The sequence below is a fragment of the Fukomys damarensis genome, unplaced genomic scaffold (assembly GCF_012274545.1).
Source record: "Fukomys damarensis isolate Sample0158 unplaced genomic scaffold, DMR_v1.0_HiC HiC_scaffold_28, whole genome shotgun sequence".
NCBI classification, from domain to species: Eukaryota; Metazoa; Chordata; class Mammalia; order Rodentia; family Bathyergidae; genus Fukomys; species Fukomys damarensis.
The window spans coordinates 31,625,680-31,648,354 of NW_022900940.1; the positions used below are offsets into that span (position 1 = coordinate 31,625,680).

The 22,675-nt window shown below is 35.3% G+C and overlaps 1 protein-coding gene and 1 long non-coding RNA gene across 9 annotated transcripts in view; one reads left to right on the forward strand and one right to left on the reverse strand.

The window, feature by feature from the left end:
- The window catches only part of Znf385d (zinc finger protein 385D), an 867,824-nt gene that overhangs the window by 817,951 nt on the left and 27,198 nt on the right, over positions 1-22,675 (forward strand). The window lies entirely within an intron of this gene.
- LOC104861087 overlaps positions 1-22,675 on the reverse strand; it is a 53,732-nt gene that overhangs the window by 16,542 nt on the left and 14,515 nt on the right. The window contains exons 3-5 of the long non-coding RNA XR_779901.3: positions 16,358-16,413; positions 14,050-14,152; positions 10,455-10,525 (exon numbers count right to left, since the gene is read on the reverse strand). This is a non-coding gene — a long non-coding RNA (uncharacterized LOC104861087). The remainder of the gene's footprint in view (positions 1-10,454; positions 10,526-14,049; positions 14,153-16,357; positions 16,414-22,675) is intronic.

The following is a 22,675-nucleotide window of genomic DNA, read 5'->3' on the forward strand; positions in this document are numbered from 1 at the left end:
AAAAAAAAAAAAAAAAAAAAAAAAAATCTTTAGTTAGTATTGTTGTCCATTGTCAGTTTCAGATTTTGAAATTTCAGCGATTACATAGTATATGATGTTTGTTATCAAATCTAGATAAAGAATGTACAGCAACTGTGTTCAATTTTTGCAGCTGTTATATGGGCCTAGTATTTCTTGAAATTAAAAAAATAAGCAAACAGACATAAATAATAACAAAAGCAGTTCATATCCCAATAAGCAGAAGTGTAGCACTTTAGAAGGATAGGATTGAGACGTACTAGCTGCTGACACTCAGGATTATTCAAAGCCATATCCTTGAAACCTAGTTTGAAATTCAGGAATTGGCACATTTAAAAAACTTAACAGATAATTCTGTGAATGCAGAAGTTGAGGAAACATTAATTCAAAGGAATTTTAGAGTACATGTTAGCTTTTCCTAGAAGAGAGTAATTTCCTAGGTTTCTTAGATTTGTGGTTTTCTTAGTTACTTTTTATATTGCTGGGATGAAATACCTGCCATGCACAAGTTAAAGGTGGACAGGTTCATTTCAGTCACAGTTTATAGAGGGTTCGGTCCATAGTCATCAGGCTCCAGGGCAGGGTGGCCTGGCAGAGGGGCATCATAGAGGGGAAACAGTGCACAGCAGAGCAGGCAGTAAGCAGAAACAAAGCAAGCCTCCCTTTCTCGTTTCTACCATTACAACAAAGTGCCTGACGTACAGAATTTATGGGAGAAGAGATTTACTCTGATTTACGGTTTCAGAGGGCTTAATCCATGGTTGTAAGGCTACAAAGCCAAAATAACAGCAAAGTGGCATGGAAGAGAAAGCAGGAAAGGTGCATGCATGCTTGAGAGAGGGAGAGAGACAGACCGAGAGAGGAGAGAGAAAGAGATCTATAAAGCCATGCCCCAGTGACCTGAATTAAATCAGGTCTCTTTCTTAACAGCACTTTCAGTGTGAACTCATCAATGGATTATCCCACTAATGAGTACAGCACGCCCATGTGATCTAGTTACTGTCCTTTATTGTGCTATATCTCTTTTGTGCTTGAATTATCACATTATGGATTTACACTATATTATTACATATACTATATCACTTATTTTCCTGTAATTAAACACAATTTCCTTCTTTACAATAGTAAAAATCTTAGCTGTATTCCTCACGGGTGATCTGTCACCATCACGACTCAGCCACTGGATTTGTGCTGCTTGTTCTCTCTCACTTTGCCTGGCATAGAATCATCTTTAACAAATCAACTCACAATTCTGGCAAACTGTAAAGATGAAGTAAATACTTAAGAATTACCTAGTGATGAGAAAATTTGAAATGTGTTCTCTAGAAATGAAGTTCAGTGGTTTATGTCACCTGTGGAATGACAGTTAATAGCTCTCTCCATTATTTAGAATTGTAGAAAGCACATATTCAAGTGTGCAGCTCATTATACTTTAGTTAAAGGGTAGTTTCTGATTGCTCTTTATATTGAAATCATCCATGGCTTCTTAACTAACATGAAGTATTGGAAGATGACTGTATTCATGGACTGAGTTTATAAAATTAAGTAAATATCAACTGTCATCACTTAAGTTAACATGTGAGTAAATCAGGTCATATGTGTTATGCTTTTTAGACATTACTAAAATACACAGATTCTTCTTTATCCTCTGGACCTTTCCTGGTGACCTGGCTGAATCTGATGCAGGCAGAACAGTTTTGGGCAGTAATCTCTAGAACATGATTTGAAACAGAGTGACAAGAGGTCTGACCTTTCTTATGAAATCTAGAGATTCATCCCCTGAAGGTCCTTTTTTCCTCCTATGCAAGTAAGATATTTATTCCTTTTTACTTTCTTCTGTGTCTAAACTACATGGGTCCAACATGTTTTATTGTTTGCCACCATCTCTGCATATGGCTATGAGGCAAGAATACGATATAAAATGTTTTTTAGAAATAGTTCTAATCTCTGGTGGCTGCAGATTTCATTTCTATCAAAAAACAGACCAAAAATAAAAATCTATGTGTTTAAATAGCAATAATTACCATGGGTTCTGCTTGTGTTAATACCAAGTACACTGTGAAGCATTTGTCATAGCTAATACATTTCTGTCAAATCAAGTAATATTAAAGGAGGGTTTTCATAATGAATATTAATGTAAGAGACAGCTGTAAGTGAAGCAGATTATAGAGGCAGGTAAATGTACAATTAGTAGCAATTGCAAAGTACCCTTTCATTACAAATTAAGTTCTTCTTATGATGTTAATAAAACTTTAAAGCTCTTAGTAGTCACCAGAAGCCTGGTGAACACTGATAGGAGTTTGGAAGTACTTTGCTTTTCCTATAATTCTAAATCAAGAGCCTCAAATAAGCTTGTCATACAAAGGAATATTTGCAGGTCTTAAATTTTCATTCTTCCTGTTAAATAATTCTTTTAGAAAAATCATCTCTTTAGTGGAGTTAATTTTAAGTCCAAAGATAGTTCTGGATGCATATGTTTAGAGAATAAATTAAGTAAATAGAGCACTTTGTGTTCATTGAACCTAGATGCTGTATAAATAAGAGATCATTAACACATCATTACATGTGCTAATTACACACGCTCAATTATGGATAAGATATGAGAAGGAAAATTTCCCCAAAAGTTACATAAAGCAAAGATAAACTTCTCAAGTGGTAACCTAGGTGAAATTACTCAGAGGGAGATGTGTTCCCTGAGTATTGAATAGAATTAATTTCCAGCTCTAGAATTTTCTAAAGGTTCAGTAAAGAAAACAGTATCAGTATTTCTAGACAACCAATTCAGATATAAATTAACTTTGATCTGAAATAGCTATTCCATATATAAAAATGTTTTACCAAGTATTTTAAAGAAATTTATGGTTATCACTTTATCTTGTCATATAATTTATTTTCATTAGTATGTTAACAATTTAGTTATGTACAATATAAGGTCATTTTATACATTTTAAGATTTATATGACCAAAAATTTTAAGAACACTCTATAACTCCTTTTTCTGAAAATTTTCTCACCACCAAATCTGAATGAAGGTTGAACAAAAAGAAAACATTTTCTCTCTTCCTGTCCCTTAAATCACTTGTTTTCTGATACTGAGGACTGTACCTTTGAATAGAAGATACTCATAAACTTGCCTAATAGTGATTTCCCCTTCTTTATTTCAGAAGCAATAGCCAGTACCAGGAGAGAGGATATTGGGTTCTGTTTGTATCAGACAGTTTTGGCTAAATTTTTATGGCATGCTTGATCTCAATGGTTTACTAAAACAAACGTTTGTTCTTTGCTGTAGCTTTGTTGGATTACCCTTAATTCCTGGACACAGTCTAATGGAATGAGTGTATTGGGACACTGTTTTAGGTTTAGGGAAAAATAAATAAATTTTACCTTACACTTTTATCTGTTAACTCTTCCTTCTGCCGGGAGGTGGCATGGGTGACATTCACTTATTTTCTAATGTCAATCCTATAGTTGAGGCCTAATGTCAGTGAGGTGCGGGCATAAAAATTCCTGTGGTAGGAAAGATCACTGGAGAGAGTTTAGATATGCTGTACATTGATAATATGTTCACCTTGTAATTTGTGTAATACACATTTTGGAATGTGTAATATGTGGTAAGGTTTGTACAAGTTTTCAGAGTAGTGATGAACATAGATGTGCTCTTTCTTCATGAAGAAAACTTGCACAAAGTTTTTGGTCTCAAGGTGCATCCATTTACCTAAAAATGTCTCAAGTTCATCCTTCTTTATGGCAGAGAAGTACTGCATTATATCAAAACCCTACATCTTCACCCTTTCATTGGTTGATGGGCATTTGGGCTATTTCCAACATTTAGCTATTACAAACTGTGCTGCTATAACCGTGTGTGCATATATAGCTATGGTACGATGCTTTTAAATCTTTTGAGAAGATCCTAAGAAACGGAATATCTGGGTCAAATGGAACCTCTACTTTTGGTTTTTTGAGGAATCTCCGCACTGATTTCCACAGTGTATACACCAATCTACACTGGTGCCAACAGGAGAGAAGAGTTATTTTTCTCAACATCCCTTTCAGCATTTGTTATTGGTTGATTTCTTTATAACAGCCATTCTTTCTGAGGTGAGGTGGCATCTCAGTGATTTATCTTGTGGAAGTCAGTTCTACTTTTATGAATGCCTCTTTTTCGTATTTAACTAAGAAAATTAAAACATGAGTGTATCAGTTAATGCTTACGGGAGAAACAGATTTAATACAAAATAAATAAATATGTAAGAATTTTCAGGACTGGGTTACAGTGACCCCCACGAAGTCAGATGTGGAAGAGTGCAGAGGGTCATTCTATACCCTGGAGATCCGAAGGATCCAGTTGAAGGCCGGTAGCTCAGTGTAGTGTCCCATTTGAGTCCGTATCAGGAGGCTGAAAGGTCTTCAATGCAGCCATCCTTTCTGGGGTGAGGTAGAATCTCAGTGTTGTTTTCATTTGCATCTCTTGAATGCCCAGTGACGTTGAACACTTTTTCATATGTTTATTTGCTATTTGTACTTCTGTTCATTTCAGATGCCCATTTTGAGATTGTGTCTTTAAATTTGGGCGCTCTGACTTTTGTTACATTCTTTATATATTGTAGATAGTAGACCTTTGACTGAGGAACAGCTGGTGAAATTTTTTCCCACATCGTGGTTGTCTCTTCACATTGTTGGTTCTTTCTCTTGCTGTGCAGAAGCTTTTTAATTAGCAGAGATCCCGCCCGTTGATTATGTGTGCTAGTTCACTGCAACTGAGGTTTTGTTCATAAAAAATCTTTTCCTACACCAATGTCTTCAAGAGTTCTACCTAATCTCTCTTTGAGCCAGTTTAGTGTTTCTGTTTTAATATTTAGATCTTTAATCCATTTTGATTTTAGTTTAGTGCATGGTGAGAGATATAGGTCTAGTTTTAATCTTTGGCAAATTGAAACCCACTTTTTGCAGCCCCATTTATTAAAGAGGCTATCTTTCCTCCAGTGAAGGTGTTAGGCTCCTTTGTGGAAGATGAGGTGGCTGAGCATGTCTGGAGTTGTTTCTGCACCTTCTAATCTGTTCCACTGGTCCTCAGGTCTGTTTTTTTGCCAGTACCATGCTCTTTTTACCATCCTCTCTGGGGATGCAGTGCTACATTTTTTTTTTCTCCTGTTCTATAGCCCTTCTCTTGTATTCCCTTGCATTACATTGGATATAATTATTTTGTTTCCTTCTCTTATTTATTTCTTCTCTTCAAGAAAAGGAATTTGTGGCCAGTTTTTGTTGGCACACCTGTAATCCCAGCACTCTTGGGGGCCCAGGTAAGAAGGTGGCAAGTTCAAGCCCAGCCTGGGCAATTTAGCAACTTAGTGAGAACCTGTCTGAAAATAAAATAGAACTGGGGATAGAGCTTAGAGTAAACGGATGGGTTCAATCCCTATTACTAGAAAAAAAAAGAGAAGAAAAAAGAAAAAAAGAGTGGTTTCTTGTCATATTTCAAAATTTATTTTCTTACCTAAGGTAGCATAATACCCTAAGTCAATGCATGTTAAAATAGAATTAAATGTTCCTTTCTCTATCACCTTTCAACCTCTGGCAACATGGTTTTTTGTAATATAAGAACATTTTAACTAAGGAAGGGGGAAAAGAAAACAATAAGAAAAGGAAAAAAAATGGAAAAAGATAAGCTTCTGAAGATATTGAAAAGTACAATATGAAATAAAGTTTAAATAATCAGGCCATACTCTGTTGAACATACTTCATGATGACAATAGTACTTATCTGCCCTTGCATAAACACAAGATTTCTAAGTTAAGAAAAGTAATTTAGTTTAGCAAAATTACAATTTTCATTGTTTTCTAAGCCTGTATATGTCATAAAATGGGGGAAAAGAGTTGTTTCCCTCTAATGGGGCGGGGAACATGCAAATAGTAATTGATTTCCTTTGTCTTTCTGTGATTTTCATGCTTAAATATATTCAGAGACCCTGAAAATATATTCAGAAATAGATCATTTTTCCAACAGTATCAAAACTAAAGAGTCCTAAGGGAAATGTTACCCTACTTACTGCAGGCTATTTTGAATAGGACCAAACTGATTATAATAAAAATATTTTGATGTTTTAACTTCATGTAGTTCTGTACTCCATCCTCTGGGAGCTTTTGATCATTTGAAGATTTTATATAAAAGATTAATTAACAGAGAACTATTTCCACCGTAAATATGCCATGAATATTTTGCCTGAAGAGAAATGAATGCACATGGGCTGTTTAGTAAGAATATCAGAGCTGGGCTGGGTTGGGGATTTAGCTCAAGAGGTGCCTCTGCTGCCTCACAAGTGCAAGGTCCTGAGTTTGATCCCCACTGCCAAAAAAAAAAAAAAAAATAATAATAATAATAATAATATCAGAGCTGCTTCAAGAGTTGTTAGTGAAACCACTGCAGTATTAGCAGACCATGGCTTTGAGCTTTGCACATAGAAAGCGTGCCCTTGTATGGATAGATCCTACCAAGCAATGGTAAAAACAAAACCCGAGGTAGAGAGAGAGTTCCTTTGCTATATTTCAAGGGTGAAGCTTTGCTATGATGTGAGTTACCTTGTGCAAGCCAATTCTACTTTTTTGAATGCCTATTTTTCATATTTAAATTGAGAAAATTAGAACATGAGTGTATCAGTTAGTGCTTACTAGAGAAACAGGTTTAATTCAAAATAAACAAATATATAAGCATTTTCAATACTGGGTTACAGTAACCCCCCACGAAGTCAGATGTGGAAGAGTTCAGAGGGTCAGTCTGCACACTAGAGATCCAAAGGATGCAGTTGAAGGCCAAGAGCTCCGAGTAGTGTCCCATTTGAGTCCGTATCAGGAGGCTGAAAGGTCTGTCGTGGAGGCTGAAAAAGAGTGAGCTTGGGAGGCAGGAGATGGTGTCCAAGCTGAAGGTGAAGACTGTAGCTCCTCCTAAGAAACAAGTCAGTCTTCATTCTTCATTTCCCTTTTACCATTCTGGTAATATGGTACTCTTCCCTGGGGCGGGTCTTCTACACCCCAAATTATGCTGTGCCAATTTAGTTGAACATTTCTTACTCAAGGTGACACAATCAGTTATGTATCACAATGAGACCCACCATCTATCTTGAAAATTCAATAATTTTGTGCCTGGACATTTGTTACCTTTCACTCTCCATGAGAATTGAATATAGAGTATGAATCTGGAGTCTTACTTTCTGTAGTCCACTGTCAGATTCAAGTCACCCATTACATTGAAATGTAATGCAAAGCTTCTGAAACTATATTCCATTGTATAAAGATACACGTATGCCCAGTGGTGGCTCAGTGTTGGGACTGATGATGCAAAACACTTGTATGACAAACAGGATTTCTGTTTCTGCCCCATATCTTTTTCATGTTCATAGTCAACCTTAGAGGAAGGAACAACTTTTGATCTGTGAATCTGGTTTAATGAGAATCTGTAATATGAGAATAAGGAACATGCCCCAACTAAATGCTAGGAAAATCACCCATTTTTTACTTTCCCTGGAAGATTAAAGATAGGAACCACATTAAGCAATATTGTCCCTAAGTTAGCCTTTTCTTTATGTTTATTTTCAAGCCATCAATTTCTTTTGAATGATGCCTTTGATACTACAGCAGTACCTCAGTACTCCTTAACTGCTTCTAGAAGACTTGAGGAGTACCACAACTGCTGAGCATCAAATAAAAAATTGTATTGGTTGACAAATTTAGCAAGTCACAAGGCAATCAACACTGACAAGTTCCAGCTTATTCATGGGGTACTAAACAAAAAACAAGTATGGGGATAAAATATTTTTGTAAAAAATGCATCCAATGCCAAACCCTACAAATTTCAAAACAGTGCAATACCAAGGTATGACTGTAACTCTATGAAAAAATATTTTAATGTTTTAGAAAGGTTCATTATAATTTGTATTTTGTTTTCTCATTCAGTACTCTGACAGTTTTATAGAAATTTAGGGACAAAGCTGGCACAATTCAACCACCTATCATATTTTAGAACAACAGTAGTGAATAGCAGTAGTGAATTGCAGTAATGAATTTAAAACTGGGAATGTACCTGCTCTCCTAATGCTCTTTAGATAACTGCTCAGAATCCAGTTCATTTTTAATATGAAAGGCATTCATAAAGTGGCTTAATTAGTTCAGCATGTTTGTTGAACAACTGGTTTGTGAAGCATTACCCCAGGCAAAGCAAAAAGCAGCAACTACTAAAAATAGAAATAATACAGATGTGTTATAATAGAAATAATAAGATGTGTTGCTTTACCATAATTATGTGGTGAAGTTGTGCTTTCAAAGTAAAATAAAAGTGCAGTTAGTGTTTAATATGACATATACCAAGCAAAGCGTGTGAAAAGCAGTTATACTTAGGTGGTACGACTTCCATTTCATCCCATAGCTACATTCTTACTCCTCTTACTCACCAAGTCTTTCTTAATGCACCTACTTTGCACAATACTTTGAAAGTAAGGAGAGATTGCTTTGAATCTCAAGTATTAAACTTGTAGAGCAAAATATAATTATTGACTTTTTTTTTTCTCTTTAAGTCTTCTTGGTATGGCTGTTTGAACGCCTTAAATCCCATTTTAATAATTATTTCTTGATCTTTAGGGGCCATGAGTAGATCCAATTATTTGTTACACACAAAAAAATAAGGAAAATAATATTTAAAAGATCTCCAAAGTAAGAGAACTCCCCTAAGTCTGCGTAGTCATTAAAAAGAAAGGAACTTCAGCATCCCTGGAGCTCCTTATAACAAAAACAAACTAAGACTCTTCCTAGTATGGAAGGCCATATCTGTTCTTTTGTCTGATGTATGTTCAGTGTATATTATTATAATTTTAAAATGCCATTTTTTATATTACCTACATTGCTTAAACTTATTTTGGAAAGGAAAACTTTAAGGGAATGTATAAATTGCTCTAAATTTGCCCATAAAGAAAAAAACAGCATGATAAACTGCTACAAAGCATGTGGGTTTCTAGAGGTGAATTTATCTTATAGGACAGGTTGTGGTAGAAGTCAGAGTGGCATTTGCCTTCAGAAACTCCAGCACTGCCATGAATGTTTTGGAAACTCATGTGAAAAAAATATATATATCTCTATCTATATCTCTATCTATCTATCTATCTATCTATCTATCTATCTATCTATCTATCTCCTGTCATGTTCCATTTACAGCAAAGGAATCTGTATGAATGAACAAATTTCAATTGATTTTACTGTTTTATGGAGTCATTATTTACATACAAAGCTCACAGATTTTAAATGGACGGTTCAGTGAGGTTAAACACATCTTTTGACCAGTGATTTCATCAAGGCCTAGGTCCTATTGAGAGCCCTGCAAGGTTCACTTTGACTGCAGTCCAATTTTCTCCTCAACGAGAGGCAGCCACAGAGCGGCTCTCAGGCAGTCGCTTTGTTTTGGCTTTTCTAGGATGTAGATGATGGAATCATACTTTTTGTATTCTTTTATGACCGATGTCTCTTGGTCCATATGAGGTTTTGAAGGTTCATTTATGCTTTTGTGTCTGTTTCTTTTTACTGTCGAATAGTATTTGATCTCACGAATCTAACACAGTTTACACATTATTTGGTGACAGATATTTTACTTTCTTGTGCTCTTATGTAGAAAGCCACTCTGAACATTTTTCTTTTCTTCTTTTTATGGGTACATTTTCGTTTTTTCTTTCTTTTCTTTCTTTTTTTGGTACCGGGGATCGAACTCCGGTCCTTGCGCTTGCAAGACAGGCCACTGAACCGCTGAGCTAAATCCCCGGCCCCATTTTCATTTTTCTTGGAAAATGTCTCAAAATAGTTACCACTACTACATGTAGTTTGCAATAAACAGTATGTAAACATACTGTGCTATTTTCCATTCCCATGGAGAATCCATCAGTCTTGTTTTCTCCATTCTTGACCATAAAACAATGGGTTGTTTAACTGTTAGCTTCCCTAGTTGGAAATGTAGTTTTTATTGTGGTTAATGCCCTCATTGTATAGATGAAGAAACTACAGTTTAGAAATGTTACCTTATTAAAATCCACACTGCTCAGGAGTAACAGAATTTGCTATTAACTCCAGTGAATCATCTTAGAGGTGAATTCCTGGGTCCTGCAAAATGTGGCACCCAAATGAACTTCAAATGATCACTGAGAGGAACTGAATTTTCTGGCATAGAATCAGAATGATATGAGTAATCAGAGAAATCTCACAAGAAATGCCTGTGACACCTAGTACGTAAGACAGCAACAAATCTTCAGGATTGGAGGTAAATTGAAATTAGTATGTTTGCTACTTTCACCCTTTCTCTTATTGCCAGGTTAACTTAAATGGGATATGCTTAACACTGACAAGGTTGTACCATAAGTTATCTTTAGTAAATGATCCCCCCTCCCCCCCCAAAAAAAACCCTACTAACCTTGTATACATCTGCAGTGGAGAAACCATCTCACTTCGTGCTGTAGTCTGTTGCCACGTAGAATCAGAATACTGTTTTGGCAACAAAATATTTAATATCTATATTTCTATGTCCTTAACAGTAACAACTATAACAAAATAGGCATAGCTTTCATGGTTTGAAAAAAGTTCATTTAATAGGAATATAACTTCAAGCAATAGGAAAATAAGTATATTGTGTTCAACTTTTGTCATAATATTTCTCTGACTTCAGTTTCAATTGAGCTTTCAGCTGTTACTGCATACCCACAGTGACGGGGAGTAGTAGTGAAATAAGCTCCCTATCCTGTTCCTATTTAGCTACTGGACAAGAACCTTATTCAAGGGTGTTGTTAAGAAAGCCTGACCATTGGAAAATAGCATGGTGCATTAGAGGGAACATAGACCAGGGATTTAGGAGAGTGAGGTTCAGGTCTAAAGCCTGCTTCTCTCCAGCTCAATATCTTGAAGCAAGATGGTCCATCTTCTCTGAGGCAGTGTGTTCTCATTTATTAAATATTGGTACAATAATTATTTTAGCTGGCCCTTAAATGCATCGTAGAAAAAAATTATTGTTTTAACTTAAAGATAAATAAATGCTAACAAAATGATAATGAACAATATTAAATGCAAAGGTGACATAATGGTTGAACTTGAGGTACTAAAGATTTTCAAAGAAATGAGAATTGACATGACTAGAGCAAAGTGGGATATATAAAAAAGCGGGCAGTGTGAAACATGAGGATAGAACATTAAGTGTGGACCAGACTCATTGGATTTTGTTTCCCAATATATTAAACAAATGAACATATTATAAGATAAAGATGATAACGCAGGGCTGGGGATTTAGCTCAGTGGTGCTGCCACCTGCCTGGCAAGTACAAGGACCTGAGTTCAATCCCCAGTAAAAAAAAAAAAAAAAAAAAAAAAAAAAAAATGATAATGCATTGCATTTCTTATTACAGTGGATTGGGGTGTGAAAGAAGGATGCAAAAACAGGGGTTACAGAGCTATTGCAGTCATCTTCGTGACAAGCAATAGGACTCTGAACTTTGCTTTAAGACAGAAAGATGGAAATTCATTAATATTCTTGCGAGTGCTAGTGTAGATGCCTGGCACCAACTTACACAGAAGAGCATCTTTCTCGGTGTTCATAGTAGTCTCAGTATTTTGAAACGTGATGGAGAATGAGTGTTATGTAGCCTGAGAAAGCAGATCATCCTGCAGGCACTGCACCTGGTTATATGCCAAATTCTAAAACCTAGCACCTGGCTTAGTTCTACTGTGCAGTTAATCACAGACATAAAATAAATGATAAAGAAATTACAGAAATATCGTGAAATTCACACAGGTTTTTTTTGTTTTGTTTTGTTTTGTTTTACAGTACAGACAGAACCAATGTCAGGCAACAAAATAAGACACACTGAGACTCACACAGATGTCAGGCAGGAGTGCCAAGAAAAATTAACAATTCTAATGAATTTCTGGAGTATTATTTCAAAATTTGGGCTTATACCTTGTGATAATTGAAAGTTTGGACTGTGATTCATTCATTCTTTTGGGACTTTTGTTGGACTCTGCAATGTTTTGTCTTGCTGGGTGAGGAGGGGTCATGCCCTATTGGAGATGGGGAAAAGACTGTAGGGCAGGGGAGAATTGCAAAAATATGGCTTGGAAATAAGAGGGCCATTAGATCTAAGCAGTGCACCTAAAATTTTAATACATTATTCTCCCCACAAGGAAAAGAGAAAGTGTTCCAATTAACTGAGATTATTTTATACCTTTTTAGACCAAAAATGTTCCTTGAAGAGAACAATCCTTAAAGATTAATGTTCTCTCTTAGACATATAACAAGAAACATAAAAATGTACTCTAAAAGCACATGAAATCTGGAAGACTAGGTATGTCTAGTTTCCTACATGGTAATAAAATTTAGATTTTCCAGGTGGTCAAGGATATAGTGAAAACTTGATATGCAAAGAAACATTTACCAGAAAATGTGTCATATACAGAGAGATACCTTTGGTAAACTGTTAAGCATGAGATGTAGAATACTTGGCTATTAAATCCTTCTGTGAAGATGACTAACTATTTAATGAGAAAGAAATTTATAGCTTCTTATTTTGTAGCACAGTTTTTGGCTGGAAGTGGGGTCACATGATGGCCTCATAAACTTGCTTGGATCCTTCTGCCTGAAATCCCCACTGAGACGTCAGAGTAGACCGTGTAATGTGTGGTAAGCAAGAACCCTATCTCCTTTTCACACGGGTTATAGTTCTACAAACATTTTAATGTGCTACATGTTTGTGATTTTCTCCTAACCAAAAATTGTCAGAGTGGTATTCATGAATTGTGAGAATGTGTGTGCGTATGTTTTCTTTTTTGGCATCAGTAAATAATTGAGTATGTAAGTCTGTTTTTCACAGAAAGGGAGATTTGGTGACTATGAGTTAAAAAACATTGCATAAACATATTAACTTCGGATTGCAACTTCTAACAGCTGTGGTTTAAAAACTGCAATTCTGGAGCTTACTCTGTTTGGAGAAGTGTTGACTGTGTTGTCTCTGAGCTAATATAATATTCCAGAGGAAAAAAACAATGACTATTCAAGTGGTTGAGGTCCTATGCATTTGTGTGTGTGTGTGTGTGTGTGTGTGTGTGTGTGCGCGCGCACGTGTGAGAGGGAGGAAGACAGACTAGAATATATTTTTGTTTTGGATATAAAAGTATAAATATTAATAGTACATTTATTTGTTTCAAGTTATTTAACCTGTTCTAGATAACCATTGAAAAGAAGGATTCTTTTGCTTTCCTTTTGGGAAATGTTAAACTACATTTCACAAAAAAGTATGGGTGTATGTGTTATTCTGCGTTAAATTTCTAGTCAACAATTATAAGATATTATGAAATTTCTGCAGTTACTTTCTCAAATATCTGCTTTATATAATTGAAGCATTGCTTTATCAAATACTCTGAGAATATTCTAATCAGTGAAATGTTTGCTTTGGGGAAAGATTCAAATGAGTTTAAGGCTTATTGTAATCTTTGCTTCCTTTGGTTAAGCCAAGAATTGCATATAACATTTACCTTAGCTGAACTAACTTCGGTTAATTGCCTTGTGTCTTTTGTCTCACTCACATGTGTGTGGCGGCCACTAATAAATAAGAAATGTGGGATATCTGCTTATTTGTGTTGCAGAGGAAGGAAGCGAGGCCAAGTGGCCTTCCTAAGAGAGCACTATATGATAGTCACAGTCTGTGAAGAAAAATGATAACTCTAGATGAAAAACACTTTAACCTTATGTATAGTTTTGGATTTCATCTAGGAAACTCCATCACTTAAAAATTAGCATCCTCAAATATGAATGGGAGGCTCCTGATTCCCAGAATTCTGGGCTGTTGTGCCACCATCTGGAAGTGGCTTTCTTCTCATTGCAGGCAGCGGTGACAAAGGGTGGAGGAAGCTGGGCAGCCCTCACAGAGGACTGGTGTTCAAGGCCCAAGGCAAAGGCCCACTGCCCCCAAGCACCCAGCACTGGTTGTCTCGGGACCACCTGGACTCCCTGGGGGTCAACTCACAGTGAGCTCTGTGCAATTCTGTGCCTTCTGGGGTGTGGGGCGACTTCCCACTTGCCATTCATGTTCTGGGTCCCCTCATTGTTTTAAGTAATTAGGAGTTTTTCTGTGGGAGAAAGAAATTATAGATGGTTTTTGGAACAGACTACACACCACATCAGATCCATGGATTTCATTCTAGTCTCCCTTTAAAAATATGGGATACATTTATTTTTATAAAAATGAGATTATATTACATTTAATATTTTCATTGTATTGAATAGTTTACAGTCTACTTTTATTTTTCCCTCTTATTTTTAAGGTTTTGGTATATTTATTATTTTTATGAGCTCATCTAATAAAATTATATGCAAAACATCATTTTTAATTTGAAAAGCTCTCATCTTTTACAAAAATCATTACAGCAATTTAAACACTGTTTTTCTTAATGTTGTCTCTTTAGATTTTTCAGTATGCTTGTGTGGCACATTTTATTTTAGCTTGTATAATGCAAAATTTATACCTTTAAAATAGTTTTATTAATTTATTTTGTCTTTTACCTACATTGCTTTTATTCACTGGTACATAATTGCTTTTACTCCTTGAATTATGCTGAACATGTTTTAATATCTTTTTTACTCCTGAAATAATATATAAATGTTTACCTACATATGTCTATATCTACTTATCTCTTCTGATTAAAAAAAAAATATATATATATATATATATTGTTTTGTGTTACTTAATAGCAGATTTTAACCCTGACTTTAAAAAGATAGCCTAAGAAATCCTAAGAAACAAAGAATTCTTTGTGCCAGATCTCTGTGGAAAAAATAGGGGATTAAATTAAAATTAGAAAGCTATATTTACATTTAAATACCTCCAACCACCAGACTGTAATAGGGACATTTGAAGTTTCTAGTCTAAGGGATTTAGACTGTGTATTCTGTGCTATTGGACATGATGATTATGTAGCATACTGTCAAGTTTCAGCCACAAAAATGCAATAAACGACTCCTCAAATTTAGTCATGTATGAAATTTTACTAGGTAACTAATACATTGCCTGGTATTTTATTAGGTACTTCTACGTACCTACTCTTAGCTATTACTCTAAGGACTAGGAAGGCTTGTAAGGCTCTGAGCCAGACACTTAAGTGCTCAGTGGTTAAAAATAATATTAATATGGCTGCAGTTCTCTCTTTGTCTCAGTTTGCACCAGCAAATGGCTTTACTGGAAATTTGCAGTTATCCAGTGAGAAAACCCTCAAAAGAACATCTGCCCCCTTTCCACAAGCATCTGAAATGTACAGCTACCAGTTGATAGTGTGTGATTTCAACTGGCTAGAGGCCTAATTAGTAGCTGTGCAAATTTGAAGGCAATTAAGTTACTATTTAACATTTGGCCCAACATCAGTCATTTGAATTTCTAACATCTTTACTAAAATTGCACTCTTAAAACAGTCTGCTTTGAAATTAAAACTTAATTTCAAAGAGTTTTAAATATTCTCTGAAAATTGCTTATTTTAAATGTGAAGCCCAGTAAGAAAACGTCAAACTTCAAAACTATTTTAAAAACGAAAGGCAACCACCCTCTCATTTTGTATCTCTTCTGCATCATCCCTCCCTAAAATGTCACACATGGTGTGCAGCACACATACACGGTGGGCTTGAGCTACACTGTAGCACTGGTGTCTTTGGTTGAGTTAACTCTTCTCTTTAGACATCATTTTGCACCTTTTAAACAAAAGTAGTTCTATCTTTGATTTTAAATAATTTTTGAGAATAAATGGGTACAAAAGCATTTAGTGCATTATGCAGTATTGCACCCCATCCTAACTACTATTAAATCAATCAATTTAGTATTTTTATCATGACAGAGAAAGATGATTTTGAGACTTCCAGGGACTAGATCACAAATCCATTTGCCCTAATTCATTGTTCTTTATTAAGAAAATTCTACATCATGATACTAAATCACATTAGAAAACTACCAATTTTAAATATTATAACTGCTCTAATAAGTAACTCTGTTGTGTCTCTTTTCCACAAAAATTTGGTAGTAGATATAAAATGACATGATATAATTTCTTCTTACACGATACAAAAACTACACAGGTAAATACTTTAATGTTCACCAAAGGACTTATTTATTATAGCTTTATCACAGATTATAGAAAGGTTTATTTTCTAGGCTATATGTAATATAATATTTTAAAGCAAAATCAATGCTATTCCTTTTGTCCCTATTGATATACACAATTTAAAACAGAATGTTATTACAGCTTTATAATGCATACAATTTGACATGAGCAAAGTTAAAAGATAAATACCTGGTATCCACCATTTTCTTTATTGCAGTCTACACTTCCTCCCATGATTTTTTTACCTATAGAAAAAAACACACAAAACATTAGACATGGACATCTAAATTTCCTGCCGATATAGAAACCAAATAATATTTTTGGCAAATTTACATTAGTCTGTCATGCAAATGAAGACATATGATACTAAATGATACTTGGACTGAAGTCTTGTTAAATGGAAAAACATCTGAACATGAAACGCAGTTCTGGCCTGAGTGTCCGGGGAATCCTTGTGTAAAAGCATCATGAGAAACATAGGCACAAAAGAGCAAGTTTAACCTTCAGAGTAAATCAAGTGCGAATTCCGAAAGTCTGACAAATGATTTAGCAGCAGCCGGTGGTGATTAGTGAGGTGAGACGATGCTTATCACACCCTAGATCATGAAGCAACAACATGGGAAGTTATAAGTGGTCAGTGTGAGGCTGGAACACAGTTTTACCCTTCCAAGAGGATGGAATCCGGCTCACATCAGAGCTTGGTTCTAAAGTGTTCACAGAAGTTTAAAATGGAGTATTGTTTTAGCTACTCTTGGACATATCTTAAAAAGGCGGTGATTTGGAGCAGACATTCCATCTGTCTTAACCACCCAACTTGGACTATGTTTGATCCAGCAGCACAGGAGCTGACGATACACTGGGGGAGCGGGAGTGCTAGATGAGGAAACTGGCTTATGGTTATGGGCTGTCTAGTTCGAAACTAAAATGTAGTCAGCTTGGAAGAATAGTCTCTTGGTGGGGACTTAAGAGCTCATAGGCCTTACTGGCCAGTCTGCTTATTCCACACCACTTACAATTGCCACAACCACTTAAATTATTTTAACCATATCTTGCATTTAGTCAGAATTATTTCATTCTGTCCTCCCTTCCTTCCTTTTAAAACAGAGATGCCAAGAAGGGGCAGTGGATTCAATTCTTCAAATAACTGCCAAATTGAGTACTTTCAGAATTTACCATTTGCCAGATGTCTTCCTTTTGACACTCACATGTGGGAGAGAGATTATTAATTTAAATAACAATAGTAACATGACTGGTACCAAATCGGAGCACTGACAAAGGGTTATGAGCATATATGGAGAAGGAATTGCTGACCTTCTTTTATGACACCCATGGTAAGCCTAAGGGTGCAGAGAAAAGCAGGAAGATGCCTAGCTTTTGGAAGAACGAGAATGGTGTGCTAGTCAGGTTTTGGTTTCTGTAACAAATACCTGCACATAATCAGTTTTGAGGAGGGAAAGGTTTATTCTGACTCGTGGTTTCAGAGGTGTTAGTCTGTGGTCATAGGGCCCCCTTGCCAGCCGGCCTGTGGCGCGCAGTACATCATGGAAGAAATGAATACAGGAGGGAGCTGTTTCACTCATGAGAACCAGGAAGTGGAAGAGAGAAAGGAACAGACCCTGGTCCCAGCAACCCCTTCAAGGGGATGCTCAAGTGACCTAACATTCTCCAACTCGGCTTCACCTCTGAACATTTTTACTATCTCTCGGTAGCACCACAGGCTGGGGACCAGTCCTTTCTTTTTAGCACATGGGCCTGCAGGAGACGTTTCAAATCCAAACTCCAGCAGATAGTTTGATAGATAGTGTCAAAGTAGCGTGTGGGTGAGGAGCTGGAATTGAGGCTAAAGCAAGTCCAAGGCCATCCGGATGGACTGCACAGAGAAGTGTAGATTTAGTTCAGCAGTGTTTTAGCAGAGGAGTGATTACAGTTGCCTTTTAAGAGAATCTTTTTGTTTTGTTTTGTTTTTGTTTTTTGTACCAGGGATTGAACTCAGGACCTTGCACTTACGAAGCAGGTGAGGTGCCACTGAGCTAAATGCCCGGCTATTAAGAGATTTTACTGGCTTGGATATATTATGACTGCCACACCATTCTTGTCCCTTACTTTTTAAGGTTTACCCTCCTGACATTGACCTAGAGGAGTAAGTAGTACAGCGGCTCAGGGGCGCTACCTCCTCCTACCAGTGAGCCAGTATAAGATTTAATACAAAACAAAATAAAATAAAATAAATCATTAATACAAACTGTGCTCTTTTCTTGTCCTCCCAGGTGACAGAAGTCAGCTTTTCTTTTTTTGTTTTTTTTTGGTTTTTTGAGACAGGATTTCACTATGTAGTTCAGGCTACCCTTGAACTCACTGTGTAGCCCAGGCTAGCCTTAAACTCACAGGTGATCCTCCTGCCTCAGCCTTCCAAATGCTGGGATTACAGGTATGTACAAGCATGCCTGGCTCAGAAGTCAGCTTTTTATTGTGCTCTCTGATGATAAACATGAAGCATTATAGCTAAAATTTAGAAGGAATTTTCACAGCTTATTGTTTTTTTTTTTTTAATAGCAACATTACTGGAATATAATCCACAGACCATTGTAATTATCCACTTAAAGTATACTTTCATTGTTTTTTGAAACATTCAGAGTTCTTAAATAATCACCAAAATCACTTTTAGAACCCTCCCAAAGAAATACTGTACCCATTGTCAGTTACTCTCCCATTACTTTGGTAAATTTCTGTCTGTATACATCTGACTATGCTGAAATTGTAAATAGAATCACAACAGTCCCTGGTACTTTATGGCCGATTTCTTTAATTTAGCGTATTTGCAAAGTCAATTGTGATGTAGCTTTTATCATTACTTTATTTTTATGAGGTAGAATAATATTTTACTATAGGGATATACCACATTTTATTTTTGTTTTCATCTATTAATGAACATTTTGTTGGTACTTTTTGTTTAATGTTAAAATGCTCCTATGAATATTAACAGGCAAATTTTTTGTGAGCACTTTTTTCTCTTTGATAGGAGATTGAGGAGGACAATTTCTGAGTCATAATGCTAACTCTGTGATTAACCTTTTCAGGGACAATTAAACTGTTTTCAGTGGATGCACCATTATTTATTGGCCATTATGTGTGTGACTATCTTCAACTATCATGACAGAACTGCTTGTGAATTTCCCTTGGTTCCTACTCTCAAAAAGTAGCTTCTTCATGGGATAAATTAACTGGAAAAATATTGGCGTAATTCTTCAGTAAAGGGTGTTTTTTTTGTAAGACAATAAAATGAACAAGACTTGCTATATGTATAACAATTCATTTAGGTTTAGAAAAAATATTTAAAGAACCATGATACTAAATAAGGCTTTGGATTTTTTTCTTAGATTCTTATCTATGATTTTAAAGAAAAAACTTTTTCATCTGTTTCTCAACCTCAAGTCACATTTTGTAGGTTTTACAGAGTTACTTGATACATGGGAGTTCAAATTTTCCCACAGTCTTTTTAACTGGAATTTCTAGATTTATCTTAATCTCTTTTGCAGCTGCATAAAGTTTTGTTGTGCTTTCCTTAAAAATCTCAGCAACTTTTTTTCTGGACTGTATCATGCTTTCTGTACTTGAAGAAGGTAAAAAAAAAAATAATGCTTGGCAATAATACCTAGATATAATTCTTGATAACTTTCCAAGTACAGAAAATAATTTTCCACATTTATTCTATCAAGTTTAGCTGTTGGCCTTTGAAAATGGAAGGGCCAATAAAAAATTACTTGCTATTCTGAAATTATCAATCATTTTTTTAGCAACTGTGGATATTACAGTTGAAGTTTTCAAAAATATTCTGTTTTTCAGAGCAACATATTATTTCAAGGGAGCTGGAAGGGACTTTAGAAGTCATGTAACATAATTTCTTTTTTAAAGGAAATTTGCCATTTTTAAGTCACTGAATGAGATCAAATTTGAATGAAAGGAAGCAACAATTTTAAAGAGGTGAGAAATGAGTTTTATGCAAATGCAAATTATATAGTAGTATGAAGTCTTTCTCTGCCTCCTTTGATTTGTTTTACTTCTGAAGCTCACTTAATATTCTGGGCTCTTTCAGGAATTTATTCAAAAATATTCATTAGTAAATTCTTTTGTTTCAGGGATATTATAAATGTAAAGATCAGCAGAGATCAAAAGAAATAAAAATCTCTGTCCTTAGAGAGTTTATATTCCACAGGAAGGGACAGATAAAAGCAACCCTTACGTTTTATATTATGTATTTTGCAGCATTTTTGAATGTGATAAATACTATAAGGAGAAAGAAAGCATGAAAAAGAAAGAGGAGCTGGCTTTTACTTCTTCTGTTCCTTGTGTTTTGTTACTGTTTTTAAAAACTGATTGCCTAGTCCAGTTTCACAAATATTTACACTTATGGCTCCTTCTAAGAGTATTAGACTTTTAGCTCCTGTATTTAGGTCATTGATCCACTTTGTGTAGTTTGTGGTGTGAGGTAGGAACCTAATGTCATTCTTTTGCAGGTGGATAAGCATGGGTCCCTGCATCACCCTCAAAGAGACACTTTTTAACTTCACGGGTACCTGAAAACAAATGTTAGCATTTGTTTTCCTCACAGAAGGGTTTTATTATCTTTGTCTAAAATTACTGATTATAGATATATGAATTTATCTCTATGTAATTCTCCTTCATTTATCTATATGACTCTTATGCCATATTGTTTTTATGTCTGTACTTTTTATTTTATTTATTTATTTATTGGTACCCGGGATCAAACTCGGGCCCTTGTGCTTGCAAGGCAGGCAGCAGAACCTGACCCTCTGTGCCTTTTAAATAAAGGCTGAAGTCAGGAAATGTTGAATTCTCCAACTTTATTTTTCCTTTTTAATATTGTTTTGGTTATTAGGGGACCCATCATCTATATATGAATTTTAGATCAGTTATGCATTTCTACAGTGCAATTAGAATTTTGATACGAATTACAGTGAACATGTAAACCAGTTTGTGTGTGGTCTTGCTATGTTAACTTTAAATTTTGCAATCCATTAATGTGAGAAATATTTCTCTTTGTTTGGAAAATCTTTCATTTCCACACTGTTTTTAGTTTTATTGCATAAGTCTGGTTATGATGAATAGAGATAGATGAATATAGTTTTACTTCTTCCTTTCTAGTCTGGATTCCTATTTTATTTATATTTTCTTTCATTCTTATTGATCCTGACTAAAACTTTCAGTATCATGATGAGTAGCAGTGGCAACAGCAGATATCCTTGGCTTATTCCTGATCTAAGGGAGGAAACTTTCAGTTAGACATCAGTTTTTAAATGGGGAAATAATAAGGAGCCATTATGGTTGTTTGGAAAGAAGAGTGATATGATCTGAACACAACTCTGAAAGTATATCTGTGCCTTTTCAGTGTTTAAAAGATTACTATTTCTAAACAGAGGCTAGAAAAAATGAGAAATATGATAAGTAAACATTAGAAATCTAATATGGTACATTAAATTTAAATAGTATTTCTACATACAAAAAAATCTAGTATGTACGTCTCTATCCTAAGAACTATAAAATTAATTCAGTTAAATATATAACACTTTCTAGTCATACACTGCGTTAGCAATATTCTTGCAGAAAAAAAAGTATTGCTATATGATTGCTACAATATCCTATTATAGTATGCAATATTTTAATACTTAGCTCTTTATGATCAAAGATACTTTTCTCAGACTGCAACAGTAAGATCTCAAGTAATCTTTGTTCAGATGATAACTTTGATAATTAATAGTGGCATTATTCCAGCGAGTGATTGTATATCATTAAGACAGTTTTCTTTCAGAAAATAAGAATTTTAATGCTTATATTATTAGTATTGTATGAGGACAAAAACAGAGAAGTATGCTCAATATCATTTGAAAACTAAAAATGTAAGATACTACTTTCATTGTGTGTTTAAAGTTTTCCCTTTATCACACTTTCAATTCTGTAATTAGGTTTACCTTGAGAAAATATATTGTTTTACCTGATAGCTGATTTCCTGAAGTAGTAATGACATTTAGAATAAATATTTGTACAGTGGTACAGCTAGGTTGTTATAAAAATTTAGGTTTTGGGCAGTGTACATTCTTCTGCATATTTCACTAATGTTAACATCAGAGTTCATAAACCATATCTCATAGCACCTTGACAAAACCCTTAGTATCTCAGAAATCTTAACAGGATACCGTATATCCTTCAATAAAAACGGAGCATCTGCGACTATGGGACATTCAGAGGTCAAAAGGGAAGAACTCCACCCAACTTCTGTCAATTGGCTCATCATCTCTATCCATCTGGACTGACGGATACAAATATTCTGTCAGAGAAGCTCACAAAACTTCTCTTTATGTGGTCTATAATTTAAGAGAGCAAATAACACTGTCTCTCTGACTTCCTTCCTAGTTCTGCCTTATCCTGTTCCCCCAGCAGCCCCCAAAACAGTTAATAAGTACATATAAATCATTTCTATCTCATTTGGAT